A 23,064-nucleotide genomic window follows, 5' to 3' on the forward strand; every position below is an offset into this window, starting at 1 on the left:
CAGTTCAATATGGCCAGCATCCCCGACATACGCTAGCCAGTCACCGTTAGCACCAACCCAGCGTTTGTCAGGAGTAGACATAAAGCGTGCATGCAGTGCCGGGGCATCCAGAGGCATGAGCGTACATCGCGTACCTTCCTGTGGCAGCCCGATCGGCCACGAGAGATCTTCCTCGAGCACGCATGGTAAATCAAGCGGCATGTCAAGGGATATTCTAGGAACTGTCTCTAGAAGGACGGTGCAAGTACCAGCAAGTCGAGCACGACTAAGCACGTCAATCCGAGATGTTATTATTTGCAGGATGTCCTCCTGCATGTTGGCCCATCTTCGCTGGTTGCCGTCCGTCGCCTCCAAGTTTGCCTCGCGGGCATGTAGCATGTTGGCATTCCGGCTAGGCGATGTGGGGAGAGGATTTGGCAAACATTAATAAGACATGTAAATTCTAAAGGAATTTAGTAATATTAAGGCGTGTCAATTAGAATGGAAAGAACAATGGATAACCGGTGATAAATTACTTATTTGAGATGGGTTTGACAAACATCTCCAAGAACCAAATGCACGTACAAACACCATCAATTCTCAAAAGAAAACGTAGAAACATCATCAGAAATGGTATAGGAAATTTGAAATGTGCTCTCGAAATTATCTTTAAGTGTTCATTTGTAGCGTTAAGCAAAACAATGCTTTTTTTCAAATTTTCTGCAAAACTTCATTCTTCAAAGGCGTGAACTTCACAAAAAAGGGTGATATTATAGAGATGACACATGATATAATACATGTCAAATCCATAAAACATGTCGGAATCTGATGGCATACGGTACGAAAAGAGAATCCCATTAAAAAGTACAAACGAGAACGAGCGGTGATACATGTGATTGACATGTATTATATCGTAAGAGCAAAAGTAGACTACGAATGATTAACATGCAACGGGCAAGAGCTGCAGCATACCGGGGCCGGCCGCGTATGGAGTTCCTTCTCGACCGTCGAATCCGCGCCATCGTCAGGTGTATCGCGATACAGCCTGTAAGTACTACCCTGCCGTTGTGGCTTCTCAGGCTGTGATTGACTGGTGGAGGCCGGAAGGAGGTGATGGTTTGTCAGCCAGGCCAAAAGGCCGGCTTATATAAGCTGGCCAGTTGGAACAAAATGGCAAGTCTTGATACTATTGATAAGGATTCAAAATTTTGGATTTTAGCGAGAGGCATGTGAACGTGTTCGGGTCTACGCCTTGAGTTTTATAGATGTAAACGTGGACGATATAACTTTATTTTCTTATGTATGTGAATGCCGTTGATTTAACCTTCTTGTTATATATGTGAACGTGGTTTATTTTACTTTACGAACACAGACGCTCATACATACGAACATTTACTCATCCCTATAAACGCACGCACGCACGCCCTATCCTTATGAGCACCTCCGAGAGACTGAGACGACACATCATTTTGAGATTGAGAAAGTTGCCACAGACGTCTACCTAGTCAACGGGAACGTCTCCTTCCACTGAACCCACATCACCAGAAGGTCTGAAATAAATTCAGAAAAATACGAGCACCAGTGTCAAGTCTACACCTGAACCCTCGTGGGCCCGGGATAAAACTGTGCTCCTAGCCATCCAACCACATGTTGGTTAGTGGTTGGTTCGTGAGCGTATAACTTGTTATCAAAAGATAATCAGTGACTCCCTGGAGGGAAAAAAGTAAACACTAGAAAAATGCATAACATTATTATAACGCCATAGACATAAGAAAAATGCATCCTAGCTAATAAAAATGTATAGCTTTGGTCTTATATGACTTTGCTTTTGTCGATGTTTTTCCATGTGCGCGTGAGTTGGTGTAAGTTGTGTGCATCTTAAGTATGCAAAGGCCGGGTGTCTGCTCATTGTGTTATGTATGTTCTTGATGCTTCATTTTAAGGTTAAAAGAATCCACCCTTTGTCGAAAAAAGGATGACCAATGGCAGCACATATAGACCATTGCCATTAGCAATATCTTTCACATGATTTGAGGAATATTAAACTTGTTTTTTCCTGGGTTTCTCGTGCGCCAAGAAATAGTGGGAGTACAGGTTGCACGGTTGTATTCCACCATGCAACAGAGGCTAAACTACGTTGGGAGCACAACTGACGCTACATGGGAGTACATTATCTGGGAGTTGCACCGAAAAACGGTTCAGCCAAACCTATCAACAATGTTTCTACTTCCAAAGATCTTCACGTGCCAATCGCAAAGATGAAAACAGCTCATAATTTGGACGCTCGATTCAAGAATATTCCACTTTGAAAAGTTGGATCCAAGAAAAAGAGCACAAGCAACCCACCCATTTGCCTCCCATGGGAATAAACATCAAAAACTCTTTGGTGGCGACACCTGGCGCAAATGCAGTGAGCCACTTGTTCCCACCAGAGAAGTTTGAAAGTGACATTTGTAAGAGGTACCCCTTAACAAGTTATTTCGAATAAAACATGTCTTGAAATTATCATTCTACTTAAAACACACGGGGACCTATTAAGAAAACTGGCCCATTGTGCAAAAAACGTTAAAATGAAATACTTATCAAGTGAGACAAAACAACTTGCGCTATAACACATAGTTGAATTGAGCCCATTTTACGCCCGCGGCTGCCTCCTTACTAGTTGAATTGACCCCATTGAGCTCACTCCCTGCCCGAAATCTCCTACACCGGTATGCAAGAGATAGGAGCCCGAGGGGCTACAGACCGTGGTGATGGAACGACTATGTTCGTTGGAGCAGTGTACATTGGACTCAGTTCCAGTGCTCCTCTATCAAGTGTGGCTACTAATGTCATGCGCATGGCGCCGTGATCGATTGTGTTGGTCGGGAGGTGGCCACTAGTGCCAATGAAAAATTTGGATGTGATGCTGATGTGCGTTGGATTGGCGCCTAAAGGGTGGCCGAGGATGCGCTAGGGGGATCCTTGGCTCAGATGACCGCCTATGAATGGGATCGGGAATCCAGATCGGTGCAGCGCCCAATCTGATCACTCCTACATTGTAGCTGGCTTCCAAGGCCTGCAGGCGGATGCAGCTGCATTGTGTTGACCGTGGGGTCACATGGAGATGTGTGGGGTTGTGTTATGGCGTTTGATGTTCTTAAGTGTATAGGGTTGAGTTGCAGCCTTTTCAGGGTAGGAGTATTATTCTCACAGAGTGCTTAGCAAATGGTCTTTGCCTCATATAGAGGTTTATCAAAATGTGTCTGCAATTTGATTAGGGATGGTGTCTATCTATACAGAAATATATGTGGAATTTCGTGACCACTCTTACAGGATAACTTAGACACATCCAAATAAATAATTTCACTTGTTTTTAAAAATATTTCTTGCACTAGTACTTGCATTAGCATAATAACATACTATGCGTTTGTGGATTGCTCACTCTTTATTTTGCAACCAAGACATCATAATATAATTAACTATTATGATGCTCTTTAATTGATGTTAAAAAATATTAACAAATTTGAACAATAGGTATACAGGAAGAATCAATCATGCCCTTTAAATTACCACAATGATCTAGAGTTAGAATAACTTATTTTGAAGTGTGGAGGTCTTCCCAAGGTGATAGTTTCTATAGCTAATTTACTGGCTACACAAAATGTAAACATTGATAGATAATATTGGTGGGATACGTTAGGCGCATCGGCTGCAATATAAAATTTTCCTACTGGTAGTACAACCAGGAACATGCTACGGAGATGGATCACATATCATTACCACTAGACGTGTAGTACCATGCAGCAGAAAAAGAGTCGTGGAAGCGCGTCACCAAAGTCATCTCCTCCTCGTGATCTCCCATGTAGCCGATCGGACCTCATGAACAGGTTAGTCGGAGCGTAGCAAGTGCACTGCCTCTAACGATATCCTCTCGTGCAGGAGGAGAGCCCGTGTGGCGGACTGCTAGGTTTGATTGCATAGCCGGCAGCATGTGGAGGTGGCTAGTTACAACACATGCAAAGCCCTCATGACCAACGCCGAAGCGATCAACTGAATGCATGTGTCGCACCTCCACTATATATATATATATATATATATATATATATATATATATATATATATATATATATATATATATATATATATATATATATATATATATATATATATATATATATATATATAGGCATCCACCGCGGGCTTAACACATGGGCCCCACATGGATTATAAAGCCCAAAGTCTGTCTGACCTGGATCTGAGTACGAGTAGGATCATATCCGACTCACCAAGTCGGTTCGGGCTTTACAGGTTCCTTCCCTTAAGAGCGGGACCCCTTAGGTTATCATCAACTTGGTCTTTAGCAAAGCGTGCCTACTCTAAGTGTCTAATGAAGTAGGTTCGGTGAACCTGTATAACGTGTCACACTTCTATTCCTTTTGCCTCATGATATATGTTGTCGTGCTATAGGCGAGTCAGTCATCCTTGTTGTACGTAGCCTGGGCTCTTTCTCATTCCAGTGATGCTGACCTCAAACCGGATTGTATCATAATCCTTATCACATGGACATACTTATCCAGGTCGGATCACACGAGGGGTCTAGAGTATATCTATACTAATCGGAGGGGCAAATCCCATCTTACTCAACCATGCCTCAGGACATGGGTTAGGACAAGCCCCAACCCTACCTTTATAACCGATTTACAGAGTATCATTTGGTCTGCCCAAAGCAGAATTATCACTATCCCGAGTCCATGTTCCAACTCAGGTCTTAGGATACAGAACCTATGTTGTACAAGAGACTCACATATGACATATCTCCGCGTCTCACAGTCGGGTCTATCCGACTCACACCTTATCTGAACTCGGATCCGACTAAGTCGAATCTGACTCCAGATCTTTCTGAGTCCATATAATCCTGCTAGCATCCAATGCTACATGGCTAGTGAGACTAAGCCATCCACCATATCATATGCTAGTCTAGCCGGCTGCTTGTCCACACAACCCTTTTGACTAGGGACCATTTAGACAGTCATCATACAATGCATAGTCTCACAAACAAGTCACGTACTTGCTGATACGCATCATTGATAATATCGAAATACTATATTGATTCATGAACTTACATAGGAAATATCATCGTAGCTGATCGCCTCTAGGGCATATCTCTAACAAATGTGCAGTCGTTGATTCCCAAAGTCATGCATCATCCATAGACAAATATGGAGTATAATAGTCTATGGGGCCTATTTGATTGGATGCATCACCATTTTCGTACTTGTCCGGATTAACTCAAGCCATGTATCTTCTGCCTATCAATTTTTCGTCGAGGCCACAACATTTGGCGAAGGGGACTAGTAAGGAGGTGGATTGCAGAAGGTCACTCCAGAGATAGTGAAGAAGAATCAGTGGTGGAGAAAGGGGAGAATTTCTTCTCCAAACTCCTTGATTTGAGCTTACTCCAATAGATGCCACAGTTAGTCACCACTGCATTCAATGACATAAGGATAGTTTCGTCCCATGATAATGGATTCATCCCCGAGTACATTGTATCATGAATAATGGAAGAAAACCTTGTGTTATCCCTTGGATCCAATCGTATCCTAACCACCCAACGCACAAGGCGTCACCTAATAGTTATGAGAGACTGGGATAAATATAAAATTATCTTTGGAGCATTGACTTCTCACGGTTATAGTCGCTGATACTGTTTGGGGAGTGGGTATCACATCTCTGTAGGTATGAGGCTACTTTGGGTGCTTGATCTGGAGGCTGCATTGTGTGTAAAGGAGGAAAATCTCAAGAAGATGATCAAGCGGCAGTATTGCCTGAAGTTTCACTCTTTATAATGATGCATTGAGATCTTCCATCTGGCAAGTTCACTTGCTGATATCAGGTTGCTCCAGACTCTAGATGTGAGACATCCCTCCATATTAACACTTCCTGTGAGCATAACCAAGTTACATAAGCTACAGTATATTCGTGACGACAACATCATCCCGGTATCAACACTGTATGTCTCATCTAGTAGCTCACTAGAGTTACACGCATGCCCTGACATATTTGGTGTTCAGGTGCCTATAGGTATTGAAAAATTTACGGTGTTGTGCACAATTGGTGTTGTCAATGTTTGTGTTCCACGTGGGAAGACCATTGTGGAAGACCTCAACAAGCATACCCAATTGCACAAGCTTGGAGTGTCTGCTATTAATAAGCGTAACAACAAGGACTTTTTAATTGCAACTGTTAAGCTTCCACTAGTAAAAGAGGGCCATTTGTCCCGGTTCGTAAGGCCCATTTGTCCCGATTGAGGAACCGGGACTAAAGGGTTGGTACTAAAGCCCTATACCTTTAGTCCTAGTTCTTACACCAACCGGGACAGATGGGCCTCCACGTGGCCGCTGCTGCGAGCCCAGGCAGGAGGGCCTTTGGTGCCGGTTGGTAGCACCAACCGGGACCAAAAGGCCTCCACGCGTCAGTAGCTGGCAAGAGCTGAGGTTTTTTTTGAAAGAGGGTGGTTTTGGGGGTTTTGGGGGTTAATTTAGGGTGTTAGCTAGCTAATAGAAAGAAGTGTCCTCTTTTATCTCCGTGCTTGGTCGACGATACGTACTATATGTATAGAGAGGCCCTCGACACGCTAGCTAGTAAGCACATGAAGGAAACCATTAAGTACAGAAGTTCGTCATGAACATATGCATACCGAGAGAAGTGATATCGACCTCTCCTTCTCCGAGAGATTGTGCGAACAACAAGTTTTCGTATATCTATCCGACGCTACTGGCTACATATATACAATATTAAGATCTCTTACAATATAATCCCCTAATTATATATGAACTTTGGCACCCCGATCCGCATGGAACAGGGGGCCTTCGCACGTCAGCCCATTATAACACCGGACGCACGACAGGTCCATGATACAGCATTCCAGGTACAAGAATACTCATCAAATACATGTGTATAAGATTACATCATTGATGAATACAATTTTTCTGGCATAGCCCTAAGGCTATTTACATGGCACCGGAAGTCCATATAAATGGCGGCGGAAGTCTTGGTTTGGCAGCGTCTCACTAAGGCGGGGCTCCATAACGCATAGGACTGGCAAGATTACGGCCTAGCATGACGGAACAAGCGAACGACCTACAAAACTGGCATGAAACGTCAGGTCAGTACATTCAATGTACTTGCAAGACAACCAAATAGATAGCATCCAAACAAACAGATGACAACGCAAGAACCAAGCGTATGCAACAACCTACCTCATGGCAGAAACTAAGCATGGCAATGGCATATCAAACTTACTTCTAACATGGCTACAGCAAAACATAGCATGGCATTTCAATCATAACATGGCATATCAAAGCATGGCGTAAATTCAGTCAAAGCATGGCATGGCATCATGAAACTATGCGGAAAATAAACTGCCAGTCATATCCGATGCAAACGTAACATGTTAACTTTATGCAACCTTCTACTGTTCTACCATGGTTCTTTAAATGCAAATAACAACTTACTACTCATGCAATGCAAACAGAATGTGCACCGAGTCCCTTGGACTATCTTACCCGTGGGTTGTATTGCAACCAAGCGATGATCATGCACGGACCACCAATGGAACCACACTTGGTTCAACACTGACCGAGACCTTGTCTCGTGATCATGCCAACTCATCATCGTGATTACTCACGACTGTCTCACAGTCCAAGTCATCACCTTATTTCACATTATTCATCCACTTAGTTATATTTGGTTCACCCTCCATTTCTACCGAGATCTGATAGTGTGACCCACTACGAACTTGTGCCCATGACCGAGGACGCGGCTATCGATAGATTTAACACACACACACTCTGCAGTGGTAGCGCACTGTACCCACACCATAAAACCCACGGCCTCGCACTCCCATTCGGGTGGACCAACGGAGTTCCGACAAAACCGATCTATTGCCATGACACTCTCTCGGCCACTCCGACCAACACCCCTTTTGGGTTCAGTCCTGGGTGGCCCATGCCTACCAAAGGTCTTACGACCACCGTCGTGGCAAAAACGGTCCCAAATGGGGACAAACAACGCAAAACAACTCAGGCTCACAAGGTTCATGTCCGCCTACCTGATCAGGGTAGCGCGTGCCCATAACCTTCCCTACGTTGGAGGCACCAGCGAGAGGCCTGACAATAGACCTGTTAGGGCCTTCCCATACCAAGGCAAATGTGGCTGCACTGGAAAAAGCCCGATTTGGTGGCACTATAACATCCTAGTGATGACGGAGGGGGTTGGTTATTAAGTCATATTATTAACCTCTCCATCATCAATCATTATGCAAGCATTATTAAAATGAATGCAACAACTAACATGCAACATAGCGATGCAGTAACAGTGATATCATATGAAACATGGCAATACTAAGTACTTGCAATCTTAGCAGTGCAACCGAATTATCATAGCATCGATACTACTAACATGAAACTAAGCAGAGGCATGATATTCTCAGTAACAACATCAAACTAGCATGTCAACTATTTCATGAAAACTTAAGCATGCAAGGCAGATAACAAAATCATATCGTACGAGTGAAATATCAGCAGACGGAACAACTAAGAAACTACTGCAACTAAACACACACACGAGGTGCGAGCAAAGTCAACATGCGAGTTCGGGGCTTATGATAAGAGGTTGGCTTGCCTGGGGTCGAGGATTACTCCGGAAAAGTGTGAAACGATCGCGGAAAGATTTGCCGGAAACAGTTCTCTCTCGGAGGGGGCTGTTTTCGTGCAAGGGCAAAATGGTCATTTTCAGAATGCACAAACATGGTGAAAATAATTCCATCAGAATGGGTTCGACGAAACAAAGACGTGGGCTTTGGAATCACCTGATTTGGAGCTACGGTTAAAGAGATACGATTGTTTAACTACCAGGGACCTATGTGTGAAGAAAACCATTACAAACTGGCCCCCGACAGAAAAACAAATCATGCCTTTCTCAGAAATACGATTTCCAGAGGGGAAAGCGCATTCAGGCCTGGAGAAGAGGAAGAATATGCTTTCGGCTTAGGGAAAGCGCATTTTTGGGAATACGTGATCACTTATCCACGTCAGCGCCTGGGGTCAACCCCTAGTGCGACTGACGGGTGGGCCTCGCGGAGGTGGGGCCCGCCTGGCCTGCGTCTTCAACCTCCCGCTCGCACGCCCGCCGGGCAGAGGGAGGGGCTCACCTCGACTGCGATAGCCGGCGCGTCCGGCCACCGCTCGTGACGGCCGACCTACCCCCTCCCGTGGTGTTGTCAGCTGCCGTCGAGGGGCACTAGGGAGGGAGCAGCAAGGTGGGCGGTGGAGCAGGGCGTCGGCCTCCGGTGAACAAGGGGCTTCGGTGGGGGAATGGGGTGGGCAAGGCAACGGGGAGGCTCACCGGACCCTGGGAAGGACAGAGGTGGAGGTGGAACGGCGAGAGGGGAGCGGCATCACCGGAATCGAGCGGAGCCCGAGACAGCGGCCATGGCGATGGGGAGGGGTCAGAGAGGAGCTCTGGGCTCGGGGAGAGGCTCTGGGAGGCGTTGAGAACTACGAGGGGGCCGAGGGCTCTACTTATAGCCGCGGGGACGAGCTCTAGAGGGAGGGGCGAGGCGACACGCGGCACGGCTAAAGTTGGAGGGGATTTGGGGAAGGATTTGGCATAGCTGCAGTTCAAATGCCAAATCTGACCCAGAAAGCAATTGATGAAGAAGAACTCACTAGGAGTGTTGTATTAGGCTAAAACTTGGTAAAGCTTCCTGATTTGGTCATATGTAGACGCTGCAAAAATATCATACCAAATGGACTTGCCAAATTGGTACTTGTTTCACAAGCATCAGATCTGACCAGAAACTTTGGAAAAATCCAGGAGAATATTGGCTACATGAAATGAGCCAAAATTTGGTCTAGCTGGGTTATATGGATAGGAGAAGGCTTGGGAATTTTTCAGCCATATTGGAGCAAGATAAAATACACTTGCTTCACAAACTAAAAATTTGGACAGAAACCAAGAATTGCTCCTGTGCTCACATAGATCAATGAAATGATCTGAATTTGGGTGGAGGCTAATGATTTGGAATACTTGATAAGAGGGAAAAGTTTCATCCCATTCTTAAACTCTATGAAGGTACTTCCTTCACAACGTTACAATCTGGTCAGAAACTTTGAAAAATTGCACAGGGAGCTAAGATGAAGAGAGTGAGGTCACATTTGGTATCCAGGGGTTATTTAACAATGTTAATCACCCTGCCAAATTGCGGCTCAATTGGAATTAGGAATAGAGCACTTCCTTTGCAAAACTTCAGAGAAGGCAGAAACTTGCATTGGATCATGTGCCTAATTTTTGAACTGTGGAACATGGGATAAGGATGGAACTTGTGATTATATAGCAAGGGCAAGCCCCACAATTTATGTGAGAATTTTCCCTGCTATGAAAATAGTAGTTCCTTTAGGAAGTGGCAGAAATGCCATATTGGTATTAAATAGGAAAAGGCAATTTTCCATATTTAATTATGGCCAATATATTTGCCAGAGCTTGGATTAGGCATAAATATCAACTCCACCAATTCTCATGAATTTAGGAGATGGCTAGCTATGCCTTTGGATTTTATTCCTCAGAAAGGCAAGAAAAGGAATAAATCATAATTAAAAAATATTGCATGGGACTTAGCAATATTTTTGCATATCCAAGGATTAGTAGATTTGGAGGGTCTCTTGAAACAGATGGAATGATCAACAGCTCAAAGAAAACGATGACTCCTTTGTAATCACAAAGGACACATTCAAATTCCAAAAATTTGGAAATAGGGTTTGAGAGGATTTGTGCTGGTGCAAAAGAGGGCTTGCCCACTGACAAAGACATGATCAAGGTTTTGAAAGATTGGAAATGACAAAATTTCTCAGAGTCATCCAACAAACTCCGGAGAAAATTTTGAAAATGAGTGCCAGGAAGGAATAACAGCACAAAAATTGATAACCCAATTTTGGGGCTGTTACATGAACGTAGCTGCAACATGGTATTCTCCGGCTTTATTGATGACGTGATCAAGAAAGAATCCCGCCAAGTCCTCTTCAATTGCTTTCATGCGATCTTGTGGTAGGAGTTCATTCCGCATCTGCCACATCTAATTTGAAGAAGGGGGTTAATACATATATATGAATGAAACTCAACAGAAATGATGGCGTAATAAAATGATATTGTGTATATTATTGCTTACGCACCTCATATTGGCTTTTAGAGTAGCCCCGCTTATTTTTGCAAGTCGCGTTGTAGATGAACTCGCACACGTAGTATCCACAGTAATCATTCCGTTGTTCCTGCCACAAGCACTTTACGAGAAATAGAGGTCAACCAAACTGATAATGAAAGCATTATAAATGGCATGATGAAAGTAGCTAGAATCAGCGGGTGATGCGCCGAACAAGCTAGCTAGTAGTACTTACTTTCGGGTATGTAAATCGCAGCTCCCTCGTCAGTCCTGGAGATTGTGCGGTGAATACTTTCCAAACCCTGCGAGACAAAGAAAATAATTACTTGATATCAGGAAATGAACAAAAAGTTCCCGATATGGTGCGATAATGATCGATTGAACTTACTTCTTGAGAGTTTTAGTCATGTTTGCATAGGTCTCGGGATCTTTTCGTCTCGAGTGTAAGACGGTTACTAGTCCCTGGTCAAGCTTAATCTCCAGGATAATATAGAGGAAGCTGCGCACGCATGCATAACTCATCAATTACATTACTATAACCTCGAGTGATACGGGAAACTGAATATGCACAAGACAGTAACACTCACTTGAAGTTGTAAGGAAAGAGTATTTTATCTTTGTTTTGATTTATTACCAACGATTTGAACAAGTTAGCCTCGGTTTCTTTGGCTTGAAATTTAACCGTAAATTCATATATGAGATTTGTGTTAATGAACCCAATATCATACATTTCTGCTTTTCTGCATTCGACGATCTTCAATCTGCATAATATAGTGAGGATAATTATAAATACATGCAATGAAAGAGCTGAGCTATTTATAGAGACTTAATGACAGAAGTAGTACTTACAGACAGTAGCAAGTGACCGTTAATTTATCGAGGGCCTTTTGATTGAAAAACTGGAAGAACTCCTCAAATGGAATAGACAACAGATCAATTCCAATAAGGTCGTGCTCCTCTTTAACTCTCAGCATCAAAGTATTCGTCCCCCAGACTCTCTACAGGTTTCCATGTACCAATCATGGAATCTTCACATCATCGTTGTAAGAGATCTTTCATCTTTGACGAGAGGCTTCCCGTAATGGTATTTGTGTTCGTCCACCTCCAAGAAATCATAATGTACATCGTCGGGCAGGTAATCTCCAAGATTAGTATTGGGCAAAATCTCTGGATGATTAGCGACGATATCGCTAGACACCTTGAGCGGGGGCACGATTGGTTTGCTTGTTCGCCGACCCGGGCAATTTTTTTCCAAGCTCGTCGTTCTGCTAACCTTCGATCACTGATAGTACTTCCCGACCGCTCCGCTTCGATATATACCTTTTCAGTAATGTGCTCATAGTTGTTTTTTGGCGGAGACGGTGGTGGTTTCTTCAGGGCATCGATAGTGCGCTTTACTCTCACCGGATCTATCTTCTCCTCCGGAGGTGGATGTTTCTTTGCTTTCACCGCTTGAAAGAAGTCCCTCACTTCGGCTTCCACAATCTTCGCGGTTTCCTCCACGGTCCTCTCGTATGGTAACTTCTCTAGAGGCTTGAGAGATGGATCGAATCTTTATTGCCTCCCGCCTCTGGCTGTACTGCTAGACACCAGAGCAGACAGAGTGGCTGCGGCTGTCTTTTTTCTTTGCTTACGAGGCGGAGGAGAAGGACTACGATGCGCCGGAGCAGCCGGAGCGGCGGCGGGTCTCTTCCGCCCTTGCTGACGAGGCGGAGAAGGAGAAGGCTGGCTGCTCGGGCGCGCCAGCGCAGGCGGAGAAGGAGGCGGAGTGCCGCCACACGCCGAAGAAGGAGGCGTAGTGCCCTGATCACTCGCCGGAGGAGGAGGCAGAGGAGGAGGCGGAGTGTCCTGACTCGCCGGAGGAGGCGGAGGCGTCCAGTTCGGAAGGATGATGAGCTCCTTCCGCCATAGGAATGGAGTCTTCAGAGCAGAACCCAGCTGAGTCTCCCCTTCACCGGTAGGGTGGTCAAGCTCGAGGTCCTCAAATCCCTCCGTTATTTCGTCCACCATCACCCTAGCATATCCTTCTAGAATCGGACCGCAGTGAAAAGTTGCGCCGGGTTCAGGAGGTCGAACAGAGCCGACAGCCGCCTTGACTTTTAAGTTCTAACATTGTGCCATAAGGTGGCAATGTTGAGACTCCGTGATAGCATCCATGGGGTAGCTAGCAGGAGCCGTCAAGACAGGCTCCTGAAGCAGCTCGGTGGAAGCCACGCTGCTTCTCCGCTGAGATGGCGGGGCATTTTCGGGGGTAGCTTCAGCAAGTCGCTTGCTGCGAACTGCATCTCGTTCCTCTAGCGCTTGTACCCTTGCGTGCAGCTTCTGCAGTTGGGTCTGCTCCAATTTCTTCCTACTCTCCTGGCATTTGTACCCGCCTGCGTCCGAAAACCCAGCCTTCCGCGGAACGGAGCCTGGCGTGCCTCGTGTCCGTCCAGGGTGCTCAGGATTCCCGAGGGCCATTGTGAGCTCGTCGTTCTCTCTGTCGGGAACGAACGTCCCCTCATGTGCTGCGGCGACATAGTCCTGAAGCTTCGTGACGGGTATTCGCAGTTCCTCGTTCGTCCAAACGCACTTCCCTATTACAGGGTCCAAGGTTCCACCAACCCCGAAGAACCAAGTCCGGCAATGGTATGGCCAGTTCAATGTCTCTGGTTCAACCCCTTTATGACACAGGTCACTCTCAGCCTTGGGCCACAACGGCCGGGCTTTGAGGTAGCCACCTGACCCCGTGCGATGGTGAAGCTCCTACTTCGCAGCATTTTTCTTGTTTCTCGCTGACATCTTCTTACTCTTGTCCGATGTCTTGTGGGCCACAAATGCGTCCCAGTGATCCCTGATCTTCTCATACCGGCCAATGAATTATGGAGTCTTGTCTTTGTCGACAAACGTTATTTTCAGCTCAGTCTTCCACCTCCTGAATAGATCCGCCATCTTCTTAAGAGCATGAGCCTTGACCAATGGCTCTATAACTGACTTCTTCAGATCCTCCTCTGGCGGTAGGGTGAAATTTTCCTTCAGCTCGGTCCAAAGATCATCTTTCTGCCTATCGTTGACATAAGACACCTCAGGGTCTTCCTCCTTAGGCTTATACCATTGGTGGATGCTGATCGGGATGATGTCCCTAACAAGAACCCCGCACTGAGTAGAAAAAGCTTCCTTAGTCCGGATGGGTGCAATCGGTCGGCCATCGCGCTATTTCTGTGATCGTGAACTTTTCATCCGAGCGCAACTTTTTCTTCGGGCCTCATCTCTTTACCGAAGTTGTGCTCGATCCGGAGGTCTAGAAAAAAGAAGACAGACGAGAGTTAATATGTGTGCATACCAAAACAATGAATGCATCTAGTCAGCACATGCTTAATTAATATATATACCTGGCCGAACTCCATTCGGTCACCGGAGCCGTTGTCACGGTTTCCTTCTTCCACCGGCATTCGGTCACTGGAGCCATTATAATCATGTCTCTCTTCCTCCATTGTTCGATCACCGTAGCCTGCTTCTTCACCCTATCCTTCCAGACCATCGATGTCGTAGAGATACGACAAGACATCAGCTCCGGCTGCGATTATGTCCCCCAACACCTGTTCTGCTTCCTCGTCTCGTCCGTGCTCCATTGTTTCTGCAAATATTACAACATGGAAATTATTATACAAACATGACAGCATGTGGATATATTAGTGGCAAACGTTGACCTAGCTACCTAATCACAACAAGGAATCATATTAGTGGCCTCGACGCTTCTCTAGGGTTTGGGGTGGCCTCGGCAATGCTTATAGGGTTCGGGGTGGCCTCGACGACAACGCTCTTTTAACTTGGTAAATTTGGGTGGCCTCGGCAGCGCTTCTATGGTTTTGGCCGGACCGCCTCTCTCATGATTGTCTGACGTCCGGACCGACAAGGGATTTAGCAAAATGGCGCCATTCTGGATGTGCAGAAAATTGTCTAGTGTCAAAGGATTCAACAAAACCATGTCTTCATCATTAGGCGAAAGTAACAGGCGCATGGTGGTACGAAGTTCTCCAAAGTTGTTCTGGAACAGAGTCCCGGATAGGATAATTCATACAAAAAGATGAATTATCCTATCCGGGACTCCGTTCCAGAATAACTTTGGAGAGCTTCATACCATCATGCCCCGGTTACTTCCGGCTAATGATGAAGCCATGGATTTCTTCAATACCTTGACACTAGGCAACCTCTCGACCCATCGAAGATCCTTGACCCTCGACCCTCAAACCCTCGGCCCCTCGATGACCCTCGAACCCTCGACCCTCGAACCCTCGGCAACCCTCGACCCTCTACCCTAGCTAGTTCCCGAGCCTCGACCCCTCGGTGATCCTCGACACCATCGTTCCTGATAAAAATAAGAAGAAGAAGAAGAAGAAGAAGAAGAAGAAGAAGAAGAAGAAGAAGAAGAAGAAGAAGAAGAAGAAGAAGAAATAAAAAGAGGAGAAGAAGAAGAAAAATAGAAAAAAAGAGGAGAAGTTCTATTTTTTCTTCTTCTCCTCTATTCCTTCTTCTTCTCCTTTTTTTTCTTCTACTTCCTCTTCTTATTTTTTTACTTCTCTTCTTCTCATTCTTCCTCTCCTTCTTCTTTCTTCCTCTTTTCTTCTTTTTCCTTATTTTCCTTCTTCCTCGACGACCCCAACCCTAAACAGCACAACTTCCTCTTTTCTTCTTTCTATGAATAAAAAAAACATCATATTCTATGAACAAGAAAACATCATATTTCATCCACATCCATGCATACATCATATATATGATCATCTATGAACAAAAAATCATCATATTCTATAAAAAATCATCATATATATGAACAAAAACAATTATGATAACAAGCATATATATCATCATATATATGAAAAAAACAAGCATATATATGAAGAAAAACAAGGAGAGGGAGGGCGTCGGCCGGACCAAGGTGAGGAGGGGCGCAGGGTCGGCGGCGAGGACGGCGACGGCGATGACATCGACGGGGCAGGGGCGCGCGCTCGAGGCAGGGGGCTACGGCGACGAAGTGGGCGGGGCAGGGCGACGGCGACGACGGGGGTGGGCCGGGGCTGCGCGCGTCGGGGCAGGGCCGGGGAAGCCCGCGTCGTGTCAGGGGCGGCGAGCGGCGACGGCGTCGGGCAAGGGGCGCGGGCGACGGCATCGGGCAAGGGGCGCGGGCGACGGTGAGGGCGCGGGCGACGGCGACGGCGTGTGACGGCGAGGGCACGGCCGACGACGACGACGGGCACGGGCGACAGTGACGATGGGCGCGGGAGACGGTGACGACGACGACGGGGGCGGCGGCGGCGGCGGGATAGCCTGGCAGCGTCGATGTGTCGGCATCGTCGAGGCGGCAACTGCGAGATGAGAAGTGAAATCTCACAAGTGTTTGCTTATATACCAAAGCCTTTAGTCCCGGTTCGTGGAACTAACCGGTACCAATGCCCCCTTTAGTCCCGGTTGGTGCCACCAACCGGGACCAAAGGGTGTCATTGGTCTCGGTTGGTGCCACGAACCGGTACCACTGAATCCTGGCCCATGATTGGGTTTCTAGTCGTATTCAGGCCGTGTTGACCCAGTAGGTGGCACTTTTTTTTGTGTTCTTTGTTGCTTTATTTATTTTATTTTGTTTCTACTTACAACAAAATACTTACTTTTGCTATTTTATTTTATTTTATTTTGTTTCTACTTATTTATTTTATTTTGTCTACTTATTTATTTTATTTTGTTTCTACTTATTTATTTTATTTTCTTTTTGCTTATAATGTTTTGAACAGAAAATACTTTGATAATTTTAGTTGCATAAATTTTATATAATTGTAGTTTAAAAAATACTAGAGGTTTTTGAAAGCTTTGAAGTTCATTCTTTTAGCTATTATTCATTTTTTTTGCTATAGTTCATTTCTTTTTTATATTAGCTCATTTTTTGAGCTAAATGATCCTGAAATTGAAAAGCACTACAAATGAACTCTGAAAAGGTTGAAAGTTGCCATGGTATCATCATTTCACCCAAATAGCATGTGCTAAAAAGTTGAGAGGGTTACAACAAAAACTAGATGCACTTCGTGTACAAAACGGACAATCTCTTTCGAAGTATCAGAGTTTCATACGGAAACTCGTCTGTTACATGGATATTCTAGATCAAAGGCATCATCATAGTAGTCGTGGAGAGAAAGTCTTCACTTTTCCTTCGCTTCTGTCCTTTGCTTATTGCACGGTAACCATGGATAATCTTCATCGTTTAACAGGGTGCTTGGGTCAGCCTTGACTTTGAAGGGAGGAATTTCATGAAACTTTTCATAATCTCCGGACATGTCTGTCTTGCCCTCCACTCCCACGATGTCTCTTTTTCCTGAAAGAACTATGTGGCGCTTTGGCTCATCGTATGATGTGTTCGCTTCCTTATCTTTTCTTTTTCTCGGTTTGCTAGACATGTCCTTCACATAGAAAACCTGCGCCACATCATTGGCTAGGATGAACGGTTCGTCAGTGTAACCAAGATTGTCCAGATCCACTGTCGTCATTCCGTACTGTGGGTCTAGCTGTTCCCCGCCTCCTGACAGATTGACCCATTTGCACTTAAACAAAGGGACCTTAAAATCATGTCCGTAGTCAAGTTCTCATATGTCCACTATGTAACCATAATATGTGTCCTTTCCCCTCTTGGTTACTGCATCAAAGCGGACACTGTTGTTTTGGTTGTTGCTCTTTTGATCTTGGGCGATCGTGTAAATGTATTCCCATTTATCTCGTATCCTTTGTAAGTCAATACAGTCGAAGATGGTCCCCTGGACAACGAGTACAACTCATCACAAATAGTGTTTTGACCTGTGAGACGTGTTTCCAACCAACTGCCGAAAGTCTTGATGTGTTCACATGTAATCCAGTCGTCACACTGCTCCGGTGTTTGGAGCGCAGACTGTTCTTGTGTTCATCGACATACGGGGTCACCAAGGTAGAGTTCTGTAGAACTGTGTAGTGTGCTTGAGACTAAGAATGCTTGTCCCTGCATATTATTGAGTCCCCTCCAAGCATGCCTTTTCCAGCCTGTCTCCCCTCATACCGCGATTTAGGGAGACCTATCTTCTTAAGGCCAGGAATGAAGTCAACACAAAACCCAATGACATCCTCTGTTTGATGGCCCATGGAGATGCTTCCTTCTGGCCTAGCGCGATTAAGGACATATTTCTTTAGGACTCCCATGAACCTCTCAAAGGGGAACATATTGTGTAGAAATATGGGGCCCAGAATGACAATCTCGTCGACTAGATGAACTAGGACGTGCGTCATGATATTGAAGAAGGATGGTGGGAACACCAGCTCAAAACTGACAAGACATTGTGCCACATGACTCCTTAGCCTTGGTATGATTTCTGGATTGATCACCTTCTGAGAGATTGCATTGAGGAATGCACATAGCTTCACAATGGCTAATCGAACGTTTTCCGATAGAAGACCCCTCAATGCAACCAGAAGCAGTTGCGTCATAATTACGTGACAGGCATGAGACTTTAGGTTCTGGAACTTTTTCTCTGGCATATTTATTATTCCCTTTATATTCGACGAGAAGCCGGACGGGACCTTCATACTGAGCAGGCATTCAAAGAAGATTTCCTTCTCCTCTTTGGTAAGAGCGTAGCTGGCAGGACATTCATACTACTTTGGAGGCATGCCGTCTTTTTGTGCAAACGTTGCAGGTCCTCCCGTGACTCCGGTGTATGTTTTGTGTTCCCATACACGCCAAAGAAGCCTAGCAGGTTCACGCAAAGGTTCTTCGTCACGTGCATCACGTCGATTGAAGAGCGGACCTCTAGGTCTTTCCAGTAGGGTAGTTCCCAAAATATAGATTTCTTCTTCCAAATGTGTCCGCGTCCCTCAGTGATATTCGGAATAGATAGTCCGCCGGGACCCTTTCCAAAGATTACGTGTAAATCATTGACCATAGCAAGTACGTGATCACCGGTACGCATGGCGGGCTTCTTTCGGTGATATGCCTCGCCTTTGAAATGCTTGCCTTTCTTTCGACATTGATGGTTGGTCGGAAGAAATCGATGATGGCCCGGGTACACATTCTTCCTGCATTTGTCCAGGTATATACTTTCGGTGTCAGCTAAACAGTGCGTGCATGCGTGGTATCCCTTGTTTGTCTATCCTGAAAGGTTACTTAGAGCGGGCCAATCATTGATGGTTACAAACAGCAACGCGTGCAGGTTAAATTCCTCCTGTTTGTGCTCATCCCACACATGTACACCGTTTCCATTCCATATCTGTAAAAGTTCTTCAACTAATGGCCTTAGGTACACATCAATGTCGTTGCCGGTTTCTTAGAGCCTTGGATGAGAACTGGCATCATAATGAACTTCCGCTTCATGCACATCCAAGGAGGAAGGTTATACATATATAGAGTCACAGGCCAGGTGTTGTGATTGCTGCTCTGCTCCCCGAAAGGATTAATGCCATCCGCGCTTAAACCAAACCATACGTTCCTTGGGTCACCTGCAAACTCAGCCCGGTACTTTCTCTCGATTTTTCTCCACTACAACCCGTCAGCGGGTGCTCTCAACTTCCCGTCTTTCTTACGGTCCTTACTGTGCCATCGCATCAACTTGGCATGCTCTTTGTTTCTGAACAGTCGTTTCAACCGTGGTATTATAGGAGCATACCACATCACCTTCTCAGGAACCCTCTTCCTGGGGGGCTCGCCGTCAACATCACCAGGGTCATGTCGTCTAATCTTATAACGCAATGCACTGCATACCGGGCATGCCTTCAAATCCTCGTACGGACCGCGGTAGAGGATGGAGTCATTAGGGCATGCATGTATCTTCTGCACCTCCAATCCTAGAGGCATACAACCTTCTTTGTTGCGTACGTACTGTCGGGCAATTTGTTATCTTTTGGAAGCTTCTTCTTCAATATTTTCAGTAGCTTCTCAAATCCTTTGTCAGGCATAGCATTCTCTGCCTTCCATTGCAGCAATTCCAGTACTGTACCGAGCTTTGTGTTGCCATCTTCGAAATTGGGGTACAACCCTTTTTTGTGATCATCTAACATGCGATCGAACTTCAGCTTCTCCTTTTGAGTTTCGCACTGTGTCCTGGCATCAACAATGACCCGACGGAGATCATCATCGGGCACAATATCATTTGGTTCCTCTTGATCATCAGCAGCTTCCCCCGTTGCAGCATCACCGTATTCCGGGGGCACATAGTTGTCATCGTCCTCTTCTTCTTCGCTGTCTTCCATCATAACCCCTATTTATCCATGCCTGGTCCAAACATTATAGTGTGGCATGAAACCCTTATAAAGCAGGTGGGTGTGAAGGATTTTCCGGTCAGAGTAACACTTCGTATTCCCACATATAGGGCATGGAAAGCACATAAAATCATTCTGCTTCTTTGCCTCAGCCACTTCTAGAAAATTATGCACGCCATTAACGTACTCGGAGGTGTGTCTGTCACCGTACATCCATTGCCAGTTCATCTGCGTGCATTACATATAATTATGTGTGTCAAAAACCATTACAGATTCACATGGATAGATAAGTGACCAAATTAATAGAAGTTCATCATCACATTAAAACCAAAGAACATACATAGTTCTCATTGAACAACATATAGCTCTCCAGAGCATCTAATTAAACCATACATTGAAACTATGTAAAACCTTTCAATGCAACAACAAATGTGATAATAATCACAACCAAGGTAACAATTGATCCAACGACGTAATGATACCAAGCCTCGGTATGAATGGCATATTTTCTAATCTTTCTAATCTTCAACCGCATTGCGTCCATCTTGATCTTGTGATCATCGATGACATCCGTGACATGCAACTCCAATATCATCTTCTCCTCCACAATTGTTTTTATTTTTTCCTTCAAATAATTGTTTTCTTCTTCAACTAAATTTAACCTCTCGACAATAGGGTCGGTTGGAATTTCCGGTTCAACTACCTCCTAGATAAATAAAATCTATGTCAACTTGATGGGCATAATTGTCATAAACACTAAATGAACCAAATAGTTATAAAAGATAATATATACCACATCCGAATCATAGACAGGACGAGGGCCGACGGGGGCGGATAACAAAACCATCACACTATATAATAACAAGCAATAATAAAAGTAAGAAAAATAGACAAGTACCTATTTAAAGTAAGAATTTTTTCTTTCAGAAGAAGATAAGAACAAGAGGCTCACCACGGTGGTGCCGGCGACGAGATCGGCGCGGGCGATCGACGGGGGTGAGGGGACGGGACGTGATGGACCGCTAAACCTAGACAAATCTCGGGGAAAATGGAGCTTGGAGGTCGAGCTTCGAGAGGAGAAAGCATAACTAGTGTGGCTCAGGCATTTCATCAAACACCTCATGTGCATAGGAGGTGAGCTAGAGCACCACAAAGCTCTCCCCTTCGGCCAGAAAAAACAGAGCACTGTGGAGTGCTCTGCTCGTGGGCGAGGGGTATATATATAGGCAACTCATTGGTCCCGGTTCATGGAAGGAACCGGGACTAAAGGCCCCCCTTCCGTCCCGGTTCTAGGCACGAATTGGGACCAATGGTTGTGGGCCAGGAGCGAGGTCCATTGGTCCCAGTTCGTGCCTAGAACCGGGACTAATGGGTCCACACGAACCGGGACAAATGCCTCCCGAGGCCCGGCAGCCCCGTGGGCACACGAACCGGGACGTATGCCCCCATGGGTCCCGGGTCGTGACAGAACCAGGACTAATGGGCTGGCCAAGCCCCAATCAAAGCCCTGTTTTCTACTAGTGTTCATGCACTAGCCAACGCAACCAAAAGTGCGAACTAATGGAAAGATCTTGGCAATTCACATATACACTTCAACACCCCCTTGCACGTGTGACGCAGAAAGTCAACACGTGAATAGATTTAGAGGTATGGCTCAAGAAGCCTATAAGTGCACAGAAAGGGGGCAATAACAATTTTTGAATAAATCGTGAAAGCAAGGACTTGAAGCTCAAGTTCGTAGGCTCTAATTTCCATGTTAAGCTTCATGCACTAGTCAAGGTAACCAAAAGTCCAAACTGATGGAAAGGGCTATGCTATCCACATATACACTTCAACAGCAACCTCGGGTCTTGTGCATTTGGAATCATTTTTATTGTGGTATGGCAAGGATAATCAAGGGGCTTCGATGACATCTTCCTGCCTTGGGAAAACCTACAGCGTCTTCCACTCTATGGGCTTGAAGACGAGTTGCCAAAATTAAGAGACCTTAGCAAGCTAAAGAAGCTGGATCTTGAGATGGTCACTTTGAAGAAATATGACATTGAGTTCCTTCGCCAACAACCTAACAAAACAATGCATTTTTCATCTTCAAGTCAAATAGCTTCAACTCCATTTTCATGTCAAGATGTGTGGGGAGCAGCTGGTCACCTTCTTAAAGGTGAAGATAGTCGAGATTGCTTGCAGCTGCAGTGAGTTACATGTATCCTTGGATCAAAATCGATGAAGAATCTTAAGCTTCTCTAGATTGTTTACGCATGTGGATCATATCAGCTTGGCGGCCTGAATAATCTATCTGTACTCAAGCAAGTCTTTCTCAAGGGTACCAATGATGAAGCATTCATGAAACAATTTGCAAACGATCTTGCCAATCATCCAAAGAGCCCTACCGTAAATCAAGGGTAACTACCGCCATCATCTTGAAACCTCACTGTATCTGAGTATCAGTTTGTTTGCTTCTCCTTTTTGTTAAATCCCCTTTTGTTTGTAATCCTGAAGAGTCTTGGTGTTGGTGTTGCTATTAATCTTAATTTCCCTGGCCTGTTGACTCTGCTTATTCTAGATTTCTCACACTTCAGTATGCTCTGATGTGTACTAAATCAAACGTCCACACAAGTGGAGGTGTCTGTCTTAATACAATATGATTTTAA

The 23,064-nt window shown here is 45.2% G+C and overlaps 1 pseudogene; it reads left to right on the top strand.

Annotated features, from left to right (window-relative positions):
* Nucleotides 1–966: 966 nt before the first annotated feature.
* LOC120969199 (disease resistance protein Pik-2-like) lies at nucleotides 967–22,819 on the top strand (annotated as a pseudogene).
* The last annotated feature ends 245 nt before the right edge of the window (nucleotides 22,820–23,064 follow it).

The sequence above is a fragment of the Aegilops tauschii genome, chromosome 7, assembly GCF_002575655.3.
Source record: "Aegilops tauschii subsp. strangulata cultivar AL8/78 chromosome 7, Aet v6.0, whole genome shotgun sequence".
Taxonomy (NCBI): Eukaryota; Viridiplantae; Streptophyta; class Magnoliopsida; order Poales; family Poaceae; genus Aegilops; species Aegilops tauschii.